Source organism: Equus asinus, chromosome 12 (genome assembly GCF_041296235.1).
Source record: "Equus asinus isolate D_3611 breed Donkey chromosome 12, EquAss-T2T_v2, whole genome shotgun sequence".
In the NCBI taxonomy this organism is placed as follows: domain Eukaryota; kingdom Metazoa; phylum Chordata; class Mammalia; order Perissodactyla; family Equidae; genus Equus; species Equus asinus.
In genome coordinates this window covers 72,267,863-72,285,766 of record NC_091801.1, presented here as the reverse complement: position 1 = coordinate 72,285,766, position 17,904 = coordinate 72,267,863, and the positions used below count along the sequence as shown (strand labels likewise).

Sequence of the window (17,904 nt, the reverse complement as noted above, 5' to 3'; positions counted from 1 at the left end):
TCACAGAACTCCTCAAAAACCTGCAAGGGCTCCTTTTTATTTGCTAAGGAACAATGCGAATCCCTTGACCTGGAATTTAAGGTTCTCTGTAGCTGACCCCAGCCCACAGCCCGAGTTTTATCTCACTGCTGCCCTTCTTGAACCCATCACGGCCAACAAAACCATTCTCTGCTATTCTTCATGGAAGCACCGCATTTGCTTACATCTATGTACTTATTTAAACCAGTCTTCTGTTGGGAATGTTCTCCGGGCTGCCACTCTCATCTTCACACATCCAGATCCTTACTGTCCCTCAGAGCCACCTCACACACTGTACCTTCCTTGAAGCACGGATATCATTCACTCCTTCATTCCACGCATTTAGCGTCTATCGCATGCCAAGCAGTTTAACCTTCCACGAGGTTCAGCACTTACAGGGGTGAGTATACTGACAAGACATGTATGCAGGGGGGTCACGGAGGAGCATTAGACAGTCAAAAATGCCCTTTGGGAGGAGGTGATGGCTTGGTTGAAACTGAAGAAGTTAGCAGTTAGAATACCACCTCTCCTCATTTGGAACATCCATAGCGTTTTTCTCGATCTTTCTTAGGGTCCCACTTTGTCCCTTAAATTATGGGGTTTGTTTCACATATTTTATCACCCCATAAGACTGAGAGCTTCTGAAGGACAATATCTGTGGCCATTTCATCTTTTAATCTTTTTACAAAAGAGGCACTCAAGGGTGGGCATGAGCACAGACTTTGGAACAGGCAAATGTGGATTAAAAATCCAATGCCACCATTTATGAGCCAAGTGACCTTGGTTGGAATAGTTAATTACATCTTTAAGGTTCCCTTTCTAGGTGTGTAAATTGAGCATGAAAAAAACTCAGTCTCACAGAGCTGTTATGAGAACATGAAATAATTACCAAAATGTTTGTATAATGCTTAGCATTGCACCTGGAATACAGTAAAAGCTCAATAAGTGGTAGCTTTGAACTTCTAGGGCATAGTCAGTGATTGTTCATTTATTTTACACACTTCTTAGTACAGTACACAGGAATAGTCCCATGGGAGCACTCGCTGACTTGAATTATCTTTTTCCCGTCCAAATACATGCATATAAGCTTGATCATATTCATTAAGATTGTATCACAGATATTTCTTTTGAAAGGCAGATTTTCGTTCTGCCCAAAAAGTCATAAAGAAACGGCAATTGAGGTTGAAAAAGCTAGTGCTTAATCATATATCACCTTCTCCAGAGCTTATCAATTACTCTACAAATAAGTCTAATAAGTGACTCATTGTCAAGTGTGTGTGTGTGTGTGTGTGTGGTGGGGGTGTCATTTAATCAAAGAAAGAGAAAGAAAACCATAAAAAGAATCCGGGCCTAGTAAGAAGTTAAAATCATTTTATTCTTTTTAAGCAGTTCTTGCGGTTGGTTCTCAGTTTAGATGGTGGCGGTTTTTAATTACCCAAGATACAGGAACACCCATCTAAGAAAGGAAATCGCGTTAACATTCTCAAATCAACCTCTTAAATTCAGGCTATTAGAGAGGGAGGGCAGATCATGAATTTGAAAGATTTTTTTAAAACACCATTGTATTACCTTCAAATGCACACAAGGACCTCAGCTACCTTGCTACTAATTAAACAGATCCACACTGAAATTCTCTGGATAGAGTTAATATAGAAGATTAGAATATTGAACACACACTATGAGTGGTATGTATTACATACCGCTCTAAAAGGGGGGGTGCCAGGGAGAATACACTCGTGAATAAGGTCTCGGTTCTTTCCTGAGCAAGAGAAACATGCAAATATCTAACTTCACTTTAAGGTAGTACAAAATAACACAAAATGGAGGCAACCTTTGCATGTTGTGTGAGCTTCCAGAATGACGATCATTGCAATTGGGAATAACCAATTTCCTTTTCTAGAGGAGATGTCATTCCAGCTGGTTTTGAAAACTAAACTCACAGGAAAAGTTAGGGAGCTCATCATTGTGAAGAACTTACTCTGTCCATCCGTTTTATTTACCATATTTCATTTAATTCTTAAAACTCTCTACAGTAGTTATTCATATTATAGTCTCATTATGGAGATAGGAAGGCGCTTTCCCAAGGCCACACCACCAATGAGTGGAAGCCTGGATTCTAATATGGGCCTGGATGATCCCAGAACCTGTGATTTCACCTCCTCTTTTATCCTAGAGCTTCTGGATAGCATGCAGGAGGTCAGGTACCTCGGAGATGAGGTGAAAACCATAGTGCCAGAGTTTCCGTCATTGTAACCAAGCAAAGAATGCATGAAAGTCTTTGTAAGCAGTTCATTCCTGTCAGTAGATTTTGCTCACTGCCAGAACTGCTTATACTATTCATTACCCAGTATAGATTAACTAATTTACTGCTAACTTATAGCTAATTTATACAATTAATAAGGATTATTGGATTGAATGGAATGAATTTCTCTCACATCAGTGACGGTGTAAAGGCTAACTTTAGCCCAGTTCAAGCCTAATTATAATAAATTATACAAAACACTGAATTAGTCAAAGATCTAATGAGGTGCCCCCAGGGTTTTGATTAGGGCATCAGCCCACCAGGTACTAACATATAGTTGATGTCTGCATGAAGGGCCAGGGAAATACCGGAGAACATTGTTAGAATGTGGGTAGTAGAAATTTTAGAGTACTTACAGAAAGCTGCTTAATGTCCTTCCCCAATGGAATGGCTCAGCAAATTACAGTTTCTCCATGTGGTGGGGTGGTATGCAGCCATTAAACACCTCACTGGATGCTGTTTTGTGGTCTCCTCCATAGGCTCCTCCTCCTCTCTCCAAAAAAGAGTCCTCGGTCCTCTTCTCTTACTAAGCTACTCTTACCCACTAGGTCATCTCATCCGGTCTCAAGGCTTTTAACACCATTCAACAATCAAAACCTCCAAATTATATCTCCGCACCCACCTCCTGCACTCTAGACTTGTATGTCCAACTGCTAGTTTGATATCTCTACTCGAATGTCTGATAAACAGCAATTGAATTGTTATTGAATTGCTGATTTTGGCCTCTCTATGCCGCCCCTTTGCACCCCTGATCTGTTCCTCCTGAAGTTTTCCCTGCTTCAGTAAATGGAAATACCAGGTATTTGGTCATTTAGGCCAAAAGAACTGGAAGTCCGCGCTTGACTCCTCTCTCTCCCTCACACTCCACATCTAATCCATCTATCTATACTATCATCTCATGTACTATCAAATACTATATACTATCATCTCAACCTTTAAAATATTTGTAGAAACTGACCACTTCTGGCCACCTTCATGCTACCACTCCAGCCTGAGCCACCATCATCTCTGTCTGTATTTCTGCATTGCCTCCAATGATCTTCCTCCTTTCACTCTTCCCCCTACATTCTATTCTCAACACAGTAGCCAGAGTGGTGCCTATGGCTGTCCATCTTACCAGAGTAAAAGTCCAAGGCCTTACTGGGAACCATAAGGCCCTACGTGAGCTCTCACACATATACACATATACACACACACACTTTCCTTCCGTCCTTATGTCCTTGCCATCTCCCCTTTGTCAACTGTCATCTGGCTACACTGGCCTCCTTGCTGTTCCTAAAAATGATGCACACCTTCTCACCTGGGGCCACCATCACACAGATTAACGGGCCTCAATCTCCTCTTCTACAAAATGAGGCAATTGGATCAGATATTTCTCACATCCCTCCACAAAGATGCAATGACTTTGTAACAAATTTCATCTGCAAATAGCGAAGACCATGAAACCCCAAGCCTAACAATTGGGTATTATTAGAGCTCTGACCAATGGCAAAGAAAAACCTGCATTTCCATACCTCTTCACCATTGGCTCTGAAAATCAAAATTAGATCTAATAAGCCATTCTTATAGTGAGAACTGGAAAATTAACAAGGTCTGTGGGAGCAATATTTAACTATTTAAATGTTATGGCCATGGATACTGTATTATAACAATAAGGAAAATGGTTCTGTTAAAATGTTAAGGGAAAGTAAGGAAACAGCTTTGTATGAATACTGTTACAACAAATAAAAATGTAAAAAGAAGTAGGAAGATTTGTGGAAGGAAAATCATCAACTTGCTAAGAATAATGGTGCTAAAGTCGTGGGATTAAGCGTGATTTTTTTCCCTTTGTTTTCTAAATTTTCTATGATGGGTTTAATTTACCACCTTTTATAATGAAGATGTGTGTATGTGTATTTAATTTTTTAAATGTTTAAGCCAGGAGATTGCTCTCCAGCTGGAAACAATACTTTATGTTCTTTCAATTATTGGGTCCATACAACACAGGCAAATTAGGAACAGTGTTCTTTGAATAAGAACATGGGAATAAAAGATTAACAGACAATTTTCCCACATTGATGTGGATCAGCCATGCAGTCAGCTCAGCTGGCAGTCAAGAGCCCAAACACACAGAATCAGGTATTTTCCTATCACACAGCTGTGGTTAGTGACATACTCACCGATTCAAATTGCTTGACATGCTCAGAGACCCTGGCAGGGATTCTAGATTCTTTCTCTTCCTGGTGATGCCAAGATGTTATTCTCAAATAAAGGGATAGAATAAGCCTCATTATTCAAGAATATTCATTGAGTTTCCCAAATTGCAATTCAGTCTATCTAGGATTTATTAAGTCTATATTCTGGATATAGTATGTAGAGTCCAAAGTTATAGATTCAGAGCCTTCTATGGAGAAGCCACTTGACTGTGGCCAGGCTACTTAGCACCATGGGTCTAAGTCTTCTTAACCATAAAAAGGGGAAAGTAAGTCCCTTCCTACTATGGAAGAAAGGGAGAAACAGGGAGGAATGTCTTCCACCTTATGGGGTTGGTATGTGCATTAAATGTTATAACAAGTTAGCATAAGATTTGGTTTACAATACACACTCAAAAATTCAGTCCTTTATCCATTCAACAATTGTCTATTGAAAACTTAGGATTTGCCAGATCTGTACGAGGTAATGTGGATAGAACTGTGAACGAGGCTCAGTCCTCTGCTCTAAAGAAGCATCTAGGCTGGTAGGAGAATCCATGGTGTAAAAGACTATTGCAATCCTGTAGGATATGCAGTAGATGTGCAGAAAACACAGCTTTATGGGAGTACAGAGGAAGGCAGGACAGTAGGGGGACAAACAACCCCTAAATACACTAAAAACTGTTCTTAATATCAGCAATAACTTGAGTGTTCATTAAACGCCAGGCACTGTTCAGAGATTTACAGAACTTTTCACGCACATTATCTCATTGATTCTCTTCTATTATTAATATCTCCATTTTAAGACAATTGAGACAGAGTGGTTCAGCAACTTTCTTAGAATCGCACAGCTACTAGTCATTGGAGCCAGGAGTCAAAGCCAGGAACTCTGACTTCCAACTTAACATTTCTAACCACTCTGCACACTATCTCCTTCACTGGCTGTTGTGTTTATCAAGTGAGATAACGAATGTAAGGTGCACAGACTCTTGCCTGTCACATAGTAAGCATTCAATAAATGTTACCTAGTGTTAATAATAGCAGAAGTAGCAACAGCAGTAAGAGTAATAGCAAAGGTAGTGATGGAGTAATAATAGTAGAAAGAGTGGTACTAGCAGTGTGAGTGGCAGTAGTAACAGGAGTAGCGGCAGCAAAATGTAAAGTGCTCTACAAACGACAGCAGTTATTATTAGTCTGGGCTTAGAAGCGTTCTAAGAAGGAAGGTAGAAAGTGTCCTTGTACGTCTGTGTCCTCTGGTTCCTGCTCTCAAGAAACCCACTTCTTGGTACAGAAGAAAGACCCACACACATAATACAGCTGGCAATTTCGAATAAAAACTATTTCAGATTCAAATTGAATAGTTGAATTTCCAGAACCAAATATTTCAGAAAATGTAGTCTTTAGGATTAGTGCAGGAAGGACAAAACAGTTAAGTCTCATGAGCACACTTCGCGTGCATGAGGTGCTACCCTAAGCCCTTCACAAACACCACTCATTTATTCCTTATCACTGCTCGGTGAGATGGGCACTGCGTTATCCCTTTTCCACATAGCAGAACACTGAAGTTCAGAAAAGGTAGCCATTTGCTCAAGATTATACATCTAGGAAGTCGCGAAGCCAGGATTCTAACTCAGAGCCATGAACTCAGCTCGCCTGGCCACTGGGATGAGGGTAAAATAGAACCCAGGCTGAGGGTGGAGCCAACTTGGACAAGGGAAGAAGAAAAGGTAGGCATGTCGAGAAGAGGAGCTCCTCCAGCAGAAGCCTGGGTGGAGATCAGTGTGCTGAGACCGAGGGCAGGGAGGAGTGAGCAGGCCAGCTGTCAGGCGTGAGCCGGGGCCCTCCCCTCCCAGAGCTCCCCACCCAAGCAAAACCACAGAGCTGAGACACACGCTTGTTTAGGAGGTCTTGTTTTTAAGTTGCATTCTGTTTTTGTCCTCTGTACCAAGGTGTACAAGACCGAGATCAGAACACTGAGAGAAGACAGCTTTTGCTTTTCATTTTAGTTTCTTCCAAAATGCACCCAAAGTAATAAAACTGTTTTTATAAAATGGTACTTTGGTTGTAGGACTATATTTGGGGCCACATTTATACAACCGTTTGACTCTCCTCTCATTAGTACTCCTCTAAAGCAACCTTAGAAGCTTTAGAATGGCAGCCATTCGTTCAATCAACAAACATTTATTGAGCACTTACTCTGTATCAGACTGTGTGCTCAGCAATGTATATATGGCAATGAATAAGAAGAGGCATAATTCTTGCCCCCCTGGAATCCACATTCCAGTTGGGAGAGATAGGCAATAAATGCAAAACCAAATAAACAAGATAATACCAGATTGAGACACATCCTTGGGCAAATATAGAGTGGGATGAAAGACAGCTAGCTATTCAGGTGGAGGGTCTGTAATAGGTTGAGTGGACAAGATTGGCCCTGAGAGAGTGATGTTTGAACTGAGCAGAAATGTAAGAAGGAGTTGACAATGTGAAGATCTGAGACCAAAAGGAACCAGGTGGAGGGAACAGCAAGTGCATCCCCCAACACTGATGAAAACTCGGGATGTTTGAGGAACATAAAGGAAACCAGTTTGGCTGGGTCACAGTGTGCCAGGGAGAGGGTAGAAGGAGACGAAATCCAGGATGTATTCAAGGACCAGATCAGGAAGGATCTTGTAAGCTTGATGCAAGGAGCTTAGATTTTACTTTTAGTGTTAGAGAAGGCATTTGAGCATGGTACGCAGACCAGAGAAAGGGCCTGTTTTCATCGGGGAAAACATCTACTTGCTAATGTGTAGAGAATGGATTGAAGGGGCAAAGGAAGGTGAGAAACCAGTTCAGAAGGTATCCCAGTGGTCAAGGTGGGTGAGGAATGGATGTGGACTAGGATGGTTTTGGTTTATTTGGTAGCAAAGCAGACATATCTGGAAAATGTTTTCAGGGTGGAAAGAGTTCTCCTTGACACAGTGGTTGTGGGGATAAGGGAATTGGTGAAGTCCAGGAAGACCCCTAGGTTTTGGCCTAAGGAACTAGATACATGGTGGTGTCAATCAATACAATGTGGAGGGTGGGTGAAGAGCAAGTTGCTGGGGGTGTTGGGGAGGAAATTAAAGTGCTGTGTTTGGACACAATATGTTAGAGATGGTTGTTAGACATCCATGTAGAATGTCAAGTGAGCATTTAGAAACATGAATCCAGAGTTCAAAGGAAAGGACAAGGCCAGGAATAAAGACTTGGCTTTTTTAATATATAGAAAGTTTGGCACACAACTAGATAACATCATCTTGAGGGAGAGAGAAGAAGCAAAACTAGGTTCAAACCATCTCAAATGGACACTGTGAGCCTCAGTTTCCTCATTTAATAAAAAAGACAATAACAGACACTCCATAAGGTAGTTTTACAAATTAAATTCTATTTATATATAAGGTCTTAATCTGTCTGACCCCAAATCCCTGATCCATTCCAATGTCATATCAAGGTCAGTTTCACAAGGGTAAGGATTTCTCAAGAGACAGGGCTACTTCATTGATTCACAAAGCCAAGATCCTGTGGTCCTTTGGTCTCCACCCACACTACTTACTTTCTCCTCTCTCCTTGACCAACTCCATCTCCAATATGTTTTTACACAGCACACAAACACGCACAAGACATTTGGGCCATTTCCCATGGCCTGCTGACTCTCAGATCCTCAGGAAAGAGAAGATCTTCAAGAACCCTGACCTGGTGGCACATGACCCCAGGGAGGTATAACAAGCATGGGTCGAACCCCCTACACAATGTTAAGTCAAGTGGCAGCTAACTCTCATTGGCTGGAATAAATATTGGCTTCCCATAGAGCCCTTGGTTGGTGCCCAATAGGGTGAGTGGCAAACAAGAGTCTTCAATCAATGGGATACTTGAGGACACAAACATGCATGTGTCCTGAACTGCCCTCTCTGCCACATTTGATTGTCCGGAAGAAAGCGTGACAGAGTTTGCAATAATAATAGCTAACATTTATTGAGTGCCTATTCTGTATCAGGCACTTGGACAAGCACTTTTTATGCATTGTCTTATTTAATCCTTCTGGCAATTCAGTGAGGTTGATATTATTATAACTCCCAAGTCACATACGAGAAAATTGAGACTCAGGGAAGATAGGTCACTCTTCAAGGTCAAACAATTAAGAAGTGATGCAGATTTGAATGCATGTCTCCTCTCAATCACTGTGCACTATCATCTCTTAGCAGTATAGTGTGTTAATCCCTTTTTAGTCTATGCCAGCAACATTGACCTCCCATGCATACAGTGGCAAGAGCTGGATGAAGAGTCAGGACGAATTCCAGTCTCATGTCTGTTACTTATAAATTTTGTGACGTGTAGGTGGTCATTTACCTTCCTTAAGCCTTAGTTCTCCTGTCTTCAAAGTAGAGAGAGCAATCTCTGCCTCATCAGGAGTACTGGGAGCACATAATGTGATAATTGATATAAAAATTGTTTGCAAACTCTCAGTGTATGAATGTACTAAAAGATGATGATGAAATGATGATAAAGATATGATCATGATGATATAGATGCTGCTGATGATAATGATAAACACACACACGAATGAAAACATCTCAGAAGTCTCTTCATTGATTATTAAAACTGTTAGAATAATACCTGATCTCTAGATAATGTTCAATAAATATTATTAAATAAATAGGTAATGAAGATGAAAGAAATAGAGTTGATAAAGGAGAATTCAATAGATTCAATCTACTTCAAACAGTTAGGTCTGTAAATGAATCACCTCTACACACATCAGCTAAGGCCAGCTTGAAGTTCAAGGTGTTAACAGCAAGATAAAGATTCTATAGCTATGGTTGAGCTTTATCCTTCAGGGATTTCAGGAAGGATCCACCATGGTTAAAGAACTTCCCCCATCTAGCAGTTAGCATAGTGTTTAACACACAGTAGGTTCTTTATAAAATTGTGTTCTCATTGTCTCCCTTTTCTTCTTTTTCAATCCCCCTCTCATCTCATCTCTCTGTCCCTTCTCCCTCTCTCCCTCCCTCCCTCTCTCTCTTTCTTTCTTTTGTATTATTTTGGATTCTCTTTCAGTCATTTTCTCTCTTCTTGAATTTCTTCTCTTCTTTCAGTCTGTCCATATTCTTTCCTCCCTTTTCTTTCTCCCCAGCTCTTCTTTTCTCTGTCATCTTCCCCCAAGCATTTTTCCTAGCCTACTGTGTAATGAACTCTCTTCTTTGTCTTTTGAGTCTCCACTAATATGCAAACTCAGCAAGCTCTTGCCTCCTGGGTTTTATCACTTTAAATAAGAAGTTCATCCATGTGGCAAACACAGAAAGACTTCTTCCAGGCTATCCAGCCACTGTCATCTGCCAATGGCCAAAGTCCAGTCTTGATGTCCACTCTGTAGGTCAATTCACCCCAAAGAGCACCCTGAAAACCATTGATATGATCAGGGCCAACGTTTCCATTAATGCAGTGGTTAAAGAAAAGTTTGCCAGTTCCAGGAAACATGTCCATTTGTGCTGCTATAACACCTTGTCTTTTTTTAAGAACCAAAAAATTGTGGGTTAGTGGGTGGGTTAGTGTCTCCTCCTCAGAATTTTGACACGTTGGAGAGGCCTATTCACATTTATCCTTTCATTTAACCCCTACAACAACCATATAGGCAGACCCTATTTTCCCCTGTGCCAATTTAGAGATGGAGACATAAACTCCAAAAGAAAGAAAAGAAAGAGGGAAAGAAAGAAAGAGAGAGAGTGAGAGAGAGAAAGAAAGAGAAAGAAAGGAAGAAAGAGGAAGAGAAAGAACGAAAAAGGAAAGAAATTCTCCAAATCACATATTTATTACAAGGAGAATGTAGAGTTCAAGCCCAGGTCCCCTCACTCTGGTGGTGTTGGGAAGGCACAGATGACCCCCAAAATCCTTATTCAACTTCCTGAAGTTTCCCCATCAGAGTTATTCTGGGCAGAGAGAGTACGGGTTAAGGTTGAAAAACCACAAGCATTCATTTCTTAATTCTAGGATTCACTAGCTTTGTGACGTTGGGCAAGTTATTTAGGTTCTCTGTGCCTCATTTGTCCTAAAGAAAAAAAATTTTGTCTTCCTTCTCGAGTTAAATGTGATAACACAGGTAAAACCCTTAACAGAGCTTCTGGGAAATAGTTGTCAAGGAAAGTTAGCTATTGTTATTGAATAGTTTTGATCCCCAGAAAGAATGATCCCTTAAGCCACCATGAGGAGAGTGAATAGGAGGGGTCAGAATAGAGGTTGGATGGTACCCAGAGATAAATTTGAAGCAGAGCATCCTCCCATCTGCTAGTGGAGAAAAAGAATAGATTGAGGAGAAACAGGCTCCCATTAGCCTGGTGTCTAATCCTCTGGAAACTATCACTATGGCCAATACTTAAAGATGTCTTGCCCCCCTAAGTTTTCCAGCAAGTCTCCTGGAGCCAATGACAGCATGTTCCAGACATCCCTGGGTTCAGAGAGAGTCATCACAAGAGGTTCAATGATACTCAGCCCTGGTGAGACCTGAGCTGCTTTCTTCCTGCACAAGGGCCTCCAAGCCTTCAGGACAATTACATATGAGGACGTCAGAAGGGGGATGACATACCCAGTACTCATTCTCTTGTTGATTAGGAGATGAAATGACTATCCATGTTCATTCACCACAAAGCCCACAGATATAACTGGGGGATGAGCAGGAGATCAGCTGCCTCACACACCCTGTAAGAGGAACACAGGCTCTGAATGTGAGAATTAAGGAGTGACCTCACACTCTTCACTCTTCATATCCCTGACAGCGCTGCCTAGAAGGGGACTCAGACAAACCTCACATCACCTGACAAGTTAAAGCCAGAGGTTGAAACTGAGCACAAACTTTAACGTGGGCTTGTGGGCCCTTCAGCACTGTCTACCACACTTAAGCCTTGGATTCCTTCAGATCATTAAACCTACTATGAGCAAGGCATTATTGTAGGTATTGATAAAACAAAAGCACATCATCAGTCTTGCTAGGCCAGGAGAATCGAGGACAGTAGAAATGGCTCATTGGCATGGCTTCTCTTCCATACTGTTCTGCAGAGTCAAATTGAGGCTCGAGAGAGACAGGTTTCACATCTCCCAAGACCATTCCATGACCCTACTTCCGTGACTCATTCAAAGGCTGGTGGAATAAGCCTTGTGGGATATTGACAGTGCTTTCTGAGTAACTGTCAGTCTGTTCAAGGCCAAGGTATAAGATTACTTCCTCTTCTTAGCCCAGACATCACCATAGTTGGCAGTTGCAAGGTTGATCTTTGGCACCTCCTTCATATCTTTGAAGTATTTACTCATTCTTTGTTTCTTTGTTGTTTTTGGGGGGGTTTTTTGAGGAAGATTAGCCCTGAGCTAACTACTGCCAGTCCTCCTCTTTTTGCTGAGGAAGCCTGGTCCTGAGCTAACATCCGTGCCCATCTTCCTCTACTTTATACATGGGACACCTACCACAGCATGGCGTTGCAAGTGGTGCCATGTCCACACCCGGGATCCAAACAGGCGAACCCAGGGCCGCTGAGAAGCGGAACATGTGAACTTAACCACTGCGCCACCGGGCCAGCCCCCCTCTTTGTTGTTTTTATTGAGAGTCAAAGGAAAGTAAAGAACCTCCAAAAACCCCTACTCTGCCATGTTTGAACCAATGTTCTCACTTTTGAGTTAAATGAATGGGTCTACGGATATAGCCAGAGTCAAGAAGCTCTAAGCCACAGTGCTGTGCTAAATCCTGGTCTCTTGGCCCCAACTTGATGCTGGACGACAAAGACTGGGAAGGAGTGCTCCCTTGCTTGATGCCTCAGTGATAACTTGAAGGGGAAAATGTGGTGAGAGAGGATTGTCTCCAATGATTTCTCACTCAGTCTCATTGCTCGCCCCACGAGAGTTCAGCTGGTCTCAAAACCTTGGAGATGTAGTTTGGTCAGCAAGTTCATTACATGTAATTTGGTATCTCATTTGGTGTGGAGAATCAAATTTGGTGGGAAAATTAGAAGGAGCTGTGGTTTCTCAGTCAATTAACATTTATTAAGATTCATCAGTAAGATAAGTTGATTTATTTATTCATTCAATATAGTTTGTGTCCTTTTCACACGGCAGAGGCAGCAACACATGGCAGGCTTAGAACTCAAACTTTAGAGTCAGAGAGATAGAGTTTGCCTCCTGGATTTGCTATTTACTAGTTGTTTGATTTTGGGTAAATCCCCTAATCTTTATGAGCTTGACTTTCCTCAACGTTAAAACGGGAGCAAAAGTTTCTACCGGACGGCATTTTTTAAATAATATAATGTAGAATAAATAATTCACATCGCACCTGGAACATTAACATCTGAAAATTCTAAATAATAAGTGCTAGATTCTGGTTTGATGAGAGTATTCTATATGAGCAAGCTAACCCTTGTTTTGTTTAGGAAAACATGAGAAATTCTTCAGATGTTTATTTTGCATCTGAAACACTTACTTGTTAGTAAAAGGGCGGTGTGTTTGCATGAGTGTCCTACTTGGGCCAACACACATTGACACAGATGAGTTTCACTCTTGAATCTGGTCAGTCTTGCAATTTTCTTCTCACTCACAAAAAAGTTTCTAACGCGACCATGGTGTTTCCAGTAAATGATTCAAAATAAGAACCTTTTCGGACATCATTTGCACCCTCACCTCCTTTTGGTTTAATGTTGAATTTGAGCTTAGAGTCCATTGGAGTGCCCCCTTGTAGCGTTTTTCTGGTATATGCATCCTGCAATGAATTTACATCACACGCGGGAAAGATCACCTCTTCCGCTCCAACCAGCCAGCAGTGAAGAGAAAGCGAAATAAAGTCAACAGATTATTAATGTGAAAAATCAGGTTATAAAACAAGATGTGCATATAATTTTATAGTCTCTTTTTTAAAGTACGTATTTACATAGTAAAAACTCTGGAAAAAATATACATCCAACTATTAGTAGTAGTAGCCTCTAGAAAGTGGAGGTATAAATTATTTATTATTATTATTATTATTATTATTAAAAATATTTTCAGAAAAGACTACAGTGAGCCAGTGTTGTTTGTGTAAAAAGGAAAATAGCACAGTAAAAATTAGGTTAAAAAAACACCCCACTTAGCATAGTACCTGGCAAATTTTAGATGCTCAATGAATGTTTCATGATTGAGTAGCCCACAATCTGGATAATTCCAGATGAGCCAACAGTTCAGCCACCCTGGCATATCCATCATTCCGGCTCCACCACTGAATGATCCCTCCAGGATAACAAGAGAAAAAGAAGGAAGAAGAAAAAAATGGAGAAGGAAGATTTAGGAATGAAGTTCAAAAGGGACAGTTTACATCACTTTGTCATGGAATGTCGTACCTGGAAGGCATGCTACGAAAAGGGGACTCACATTTCTTGGGCGCTGGGCAGGCTTTGCACAGAGAACACAGTCTCCCACTGTTTTCTGACTCCCGTCACACAGATGGGAAATCAACCTGACCAGTCACAAGTATAGTTAGTGGCAGTGATTTGAATAAGGCCTCCTGGCTCCAGTTCAGGGTTCCTTCTGATAAAGAAACACAGCCATGAAATATGTAAATATACATACGTAAATTTACTTTGACTTAGGGTCTCAGAAGGGTGATGGGAAATAGGGAAGATAGAAAAGAATCAGAACACCGAAGAAAAAAAACTTAAGGGCATATTTATGAGCCCCAGTTAAATATATACTACCTCCAGTCAAATAATATTTATGAATGGCATAAACGTTTTTAGGAGCTGCAAGAGAATCAATCCACAAAGAAGAAAGAAGTAACTCACCCAGTGCAGAAAGCACCTCATCAGCCCAGACAAACAAACTGGGAGGTATTTAGCAACAATCCGTGGGAGAACAATTTCCATTGTATATTTGGGATGTCATTTATTGCTCTGTTGAGTTCTTTTGTTCAGAGAAATGTGGCAAGGTCTATTTCTCTTTCTTAATTCCTGGATATTTGCCCTCTACCCACCCCACTCCCTCTCTCTGGGAGAGAACTCTGTTTATATTGATTGTAAGAAAACTTTGATTCCCTGGAAGTCAACTCATCACAAACATTGGTTAACTGAAATTTGGGTTTCAACTTTACTTTTATTAGCAAGTGATAAGAACATTAATTGAGATATCGCTAGCTGCTATTACATACAAATTTAAAAAATGTACAATATCCAAAACACATTAGAAATTTTCACAAACATAAAATCCAAGATGGGTGGTGTTGATTAGCAAGGGGCCTTCTTTCTGATTCCAGGAAACAGATTTCTCCATCTCATGGCTCCATCTTCGTCAACCCAGAGGTCCCAAGGTTAATGGCTTATCTGTGTCTGCACCAAGCTGATAGACTGGAAAGAGCATGGAAGAGACCATGGAGAGATCCTTGTGTTTGGACTAGAAAGTGGGACATATCACTTCTGATCACATTCTATTGGTTAGAGTTCAGTCACATGACCACACCTAAATGCAAAGGAGGCTGGGAAATGTAGGCTGCATGCCCAGGAAGAAGAGGAAACAGGTGTGTTGTGCTGCTAGTTAGTCTCCGTCACGGTAGGGAAATGAGTTAACGTTTGCACAGTAACAACAAAATGGCAGTTTTCAGAGTATGTCCTGGAGGCTGGAGAAGGAAGGCGCCTCCCTAATAACTGCATCTTCAGTCCTTTTCAAGAATCACTATACAGAATAAAGATTTTGTAAGGTTTTCTATCTAAGAAAACTTAATTGCCATGACAGGACTCCTCCTCCTAGCATGAAAACAAGGAGATGCATTTCAGGGGGGGAAAGAAGAGTTTCAACAACAAGAATTGAAGGAGAGAAAAATCACCAAAATATCCCTAATTGGTTTTAAATTTTATTTACCAAAAGTTGCATTCCTCATTCAGTCCAGCCAATTTGGGTTTTACCCTAACCAGTCAATAAGCCAAGGCTACTGATAGTGATATTGTAGTATTCGTTATCCTAATGAAATTCTATCTGCCATATATTCTACCTCAGACTAAATAGATGCCTAATGAAAGAAGAAAGAAAAAGAGAGAAAGAGAGAAAGAGAGAGAGAGAGAGAAAGGAAGGAAGGGAGGGAGGAAGGAAGGAAGGAGGGAAGGAAGGAAGGAAGGAAGATAGAAAGGAGGGAAAGTGGGAAGGTGGAAAGGAAGAATGGAAAAAGGAAGAAAATGAAGGGAAATTGCTCCCTCCCTGTGTGTGTTTCTCCATCATTTGTTCACTGGACAACTACACTTAGCCTTTAAAACCAGTCTCCCTTGCTCTAATTGCAGTGACAAAAAGTAGCTCTGAGTGAGGAAGCCCAAGAGTATTTGAAACCAGGTTACAACTCCCTTCAGTCACTTGGTTCTGTAAGAAAATATGCATCCCTACAAATTATCTTTAACTCCTGCAAGGAGCCATCCAGCGCTCATGGGAACTTGAATTTATGGGGGGGGAGGGGGGGAGTGTATTCTTTCTACCAGTTTTTACGATAGATTTCATGACCGTAAGCATAAAAGAGAAGTTTCTGGAAGAAAAACAACTTAACTCTAATCAAAGCTGAATTGCTGTTCTTGGTGTCGTAGGGTGCAGAGTGAGAGATGGATGGATTATGCTCCAGTGTATGGATGTCTGCCTCAAACCAAATACACAGACTACCTTGTCCCCTTCAATCTGAGTCATTAGCCAAGAAATGCAAACACTGAGGTGAAGTCCTCTACATCATGTATTTTTTTAAGTGTCACTTGATACTGATAAGGTTAAATTGAATAGATACGCCCAGTGCTAACCGGAACATAATTTAGAAAGCAGTTTCATTGGAAATTTCGTCATAGTTAGATGCACTTATATTTTTGGAACTAATGATTGAATTTCTGACCTCATTTCTAAGGAAATGCTCTTAATAGCAGAAAAAAATAATGCTTAGACATGTTTGTTGTAAAGCTATTTATGACAGCAAATGCTAACAATGGGATTGGTTCAGTCAATTTAGCATATAGATTATAATGAAGATGTTTGAAATTATGCTTTCACTCCAGTCATATGCAAATCATTACAAATTGTGGATTAGTAAACTCATAATTACTGATTTTTTTAGAGCTCTAATGTTAAAGTAATTGTGAGCTCAGTCTTTAGCTTTAAGTGAGCACATTAGTATGTACTTTCCGAATGGCTAGACTATTGTATTTCTGTTTCTAATTTGGGGGCATTTTAATGACTTTACATTTGGGAATGAATTGAAATTGAATTTAGGTATCACTTTGAAAATGGTCATTTTGCAAAAACTTGGAGACAGGCTTAAAAGATAACATTAAGCAGGAAAGAAAATTGCTGGAACAGTCTGGTAACAAAAATAAAACAAAAATGAATTTTAAAATAGAAAAAAAGTCTTTTTTCCCCATTTTTTCTTCCTCTTTTTTGAAATTTCTTCAAGAAAAAATCGAAATATTCTTTGAGAAAAAAAGAAAATGTATTTATATAGATACAGATAAACTCAAAAAAATTGCATCTTAGGTCTATGGCTTCTCAGACCTCGACTGCAACTCCCAAAGCATAAGGATCTGTTAAGTTACATGTTACTTGAAGTCTGCCATCAGCCATGTGTCTGAAATATTTCCTGTGAAACTCGGTGGGCATCATTCTCAGCATTGGTGTGAGCCCTACGAAGGACAGATGCCTGTGTAGCCAACCAAGTGTTCCATGTCCACAACCACTTCATACGGAGCCAGGAGGATGACGTTGATCATCAATTTAGAGGAGGATTGAAAGCGAGAATTCCATTCTTCCTCAATTCCGCAGTGCTGCTTTCCCTGGCTCTAGAAATTATTTCTCAGGCTGAGGAAACATAGAGCAGCAAAAGGATCAGAATCTGCCTTTTCCTCTCCTCTTTAATATGAATGTACCACTGACAGAAAGACTTAAGCCACTCCAAGGCAGGCTGGGTCAAGTCTTGTTGCCAATAATCTCCTTTTTGCTATTGCCGGCAGAATGTGGTTTTGTTTCTCTTTCGGTGACAGTGGCACTGAGCCTATCTTTGGTGAGGGCCTTCTGCATCATCTAAGAGAACTTTTTTTTCTTTCTCCTGTATTTAATCACATTCTCTGCTGCTATATTTTAAAAGAACCAGTACTTAGTTCCTGTCCAGCTGGGCATGAAAATCCCCTTTGCTCCCAGGGTTCTGACGGAGGAGACTTGCCTTCAAATTGTGAAGGATCCTGCTTGCCTGTGATCCCTCTCCGGCCCCCAAGCCCTATCTCTTCCAGAAAATTCAGACACAGGGCTGGGTTTGAGGAGGTGTGGTGCAAGTTTGCCAGGTCACTTAGTCAGTACAACGGTATTTCCTGAGAACATACTAGGTAACGAGTTGTGTATTAGCTGCTGGAAATATGACATTGGAGACACGCCTTAAACAAACGA

General features: G+C 40.8%; 1 long non-coding RNA gene across 7 annotated transcripts in view; it reads right to left on the bottom strand.

The window, feature by feature from the left end:
- LOC106824820 (uncharacterized) overlaps positions 1-17,904 on the bottom strand; it is a 454,906-nt gene that overhangs the window by 24,207 nt on the left and 412,795 nt on the right. For 6 of the 7 annotated variants that reach the window (XR_011493359.1, XR_011493361.1, XR_011493360.1 and 3 more), the window contains 4 exons: positions 13,888-17,322; positions 12,968-13,746; positions 11,090-11,202; positions 4,480-4,561 (listed from right to left, as the gene is read on the bottom strand). This is a non-coding gene — a long non-coding RNA (uncharacterized lncRNA). The remainder of the gene's footprint in view (positions 1-4,479; positions 4,562-11,089; positions 11,203-12,967; positions 13,747-13,887; positions 17,323-17,904) is intronic. The other variant, XR_011493365.1, reaches the window with a different exon arrangement.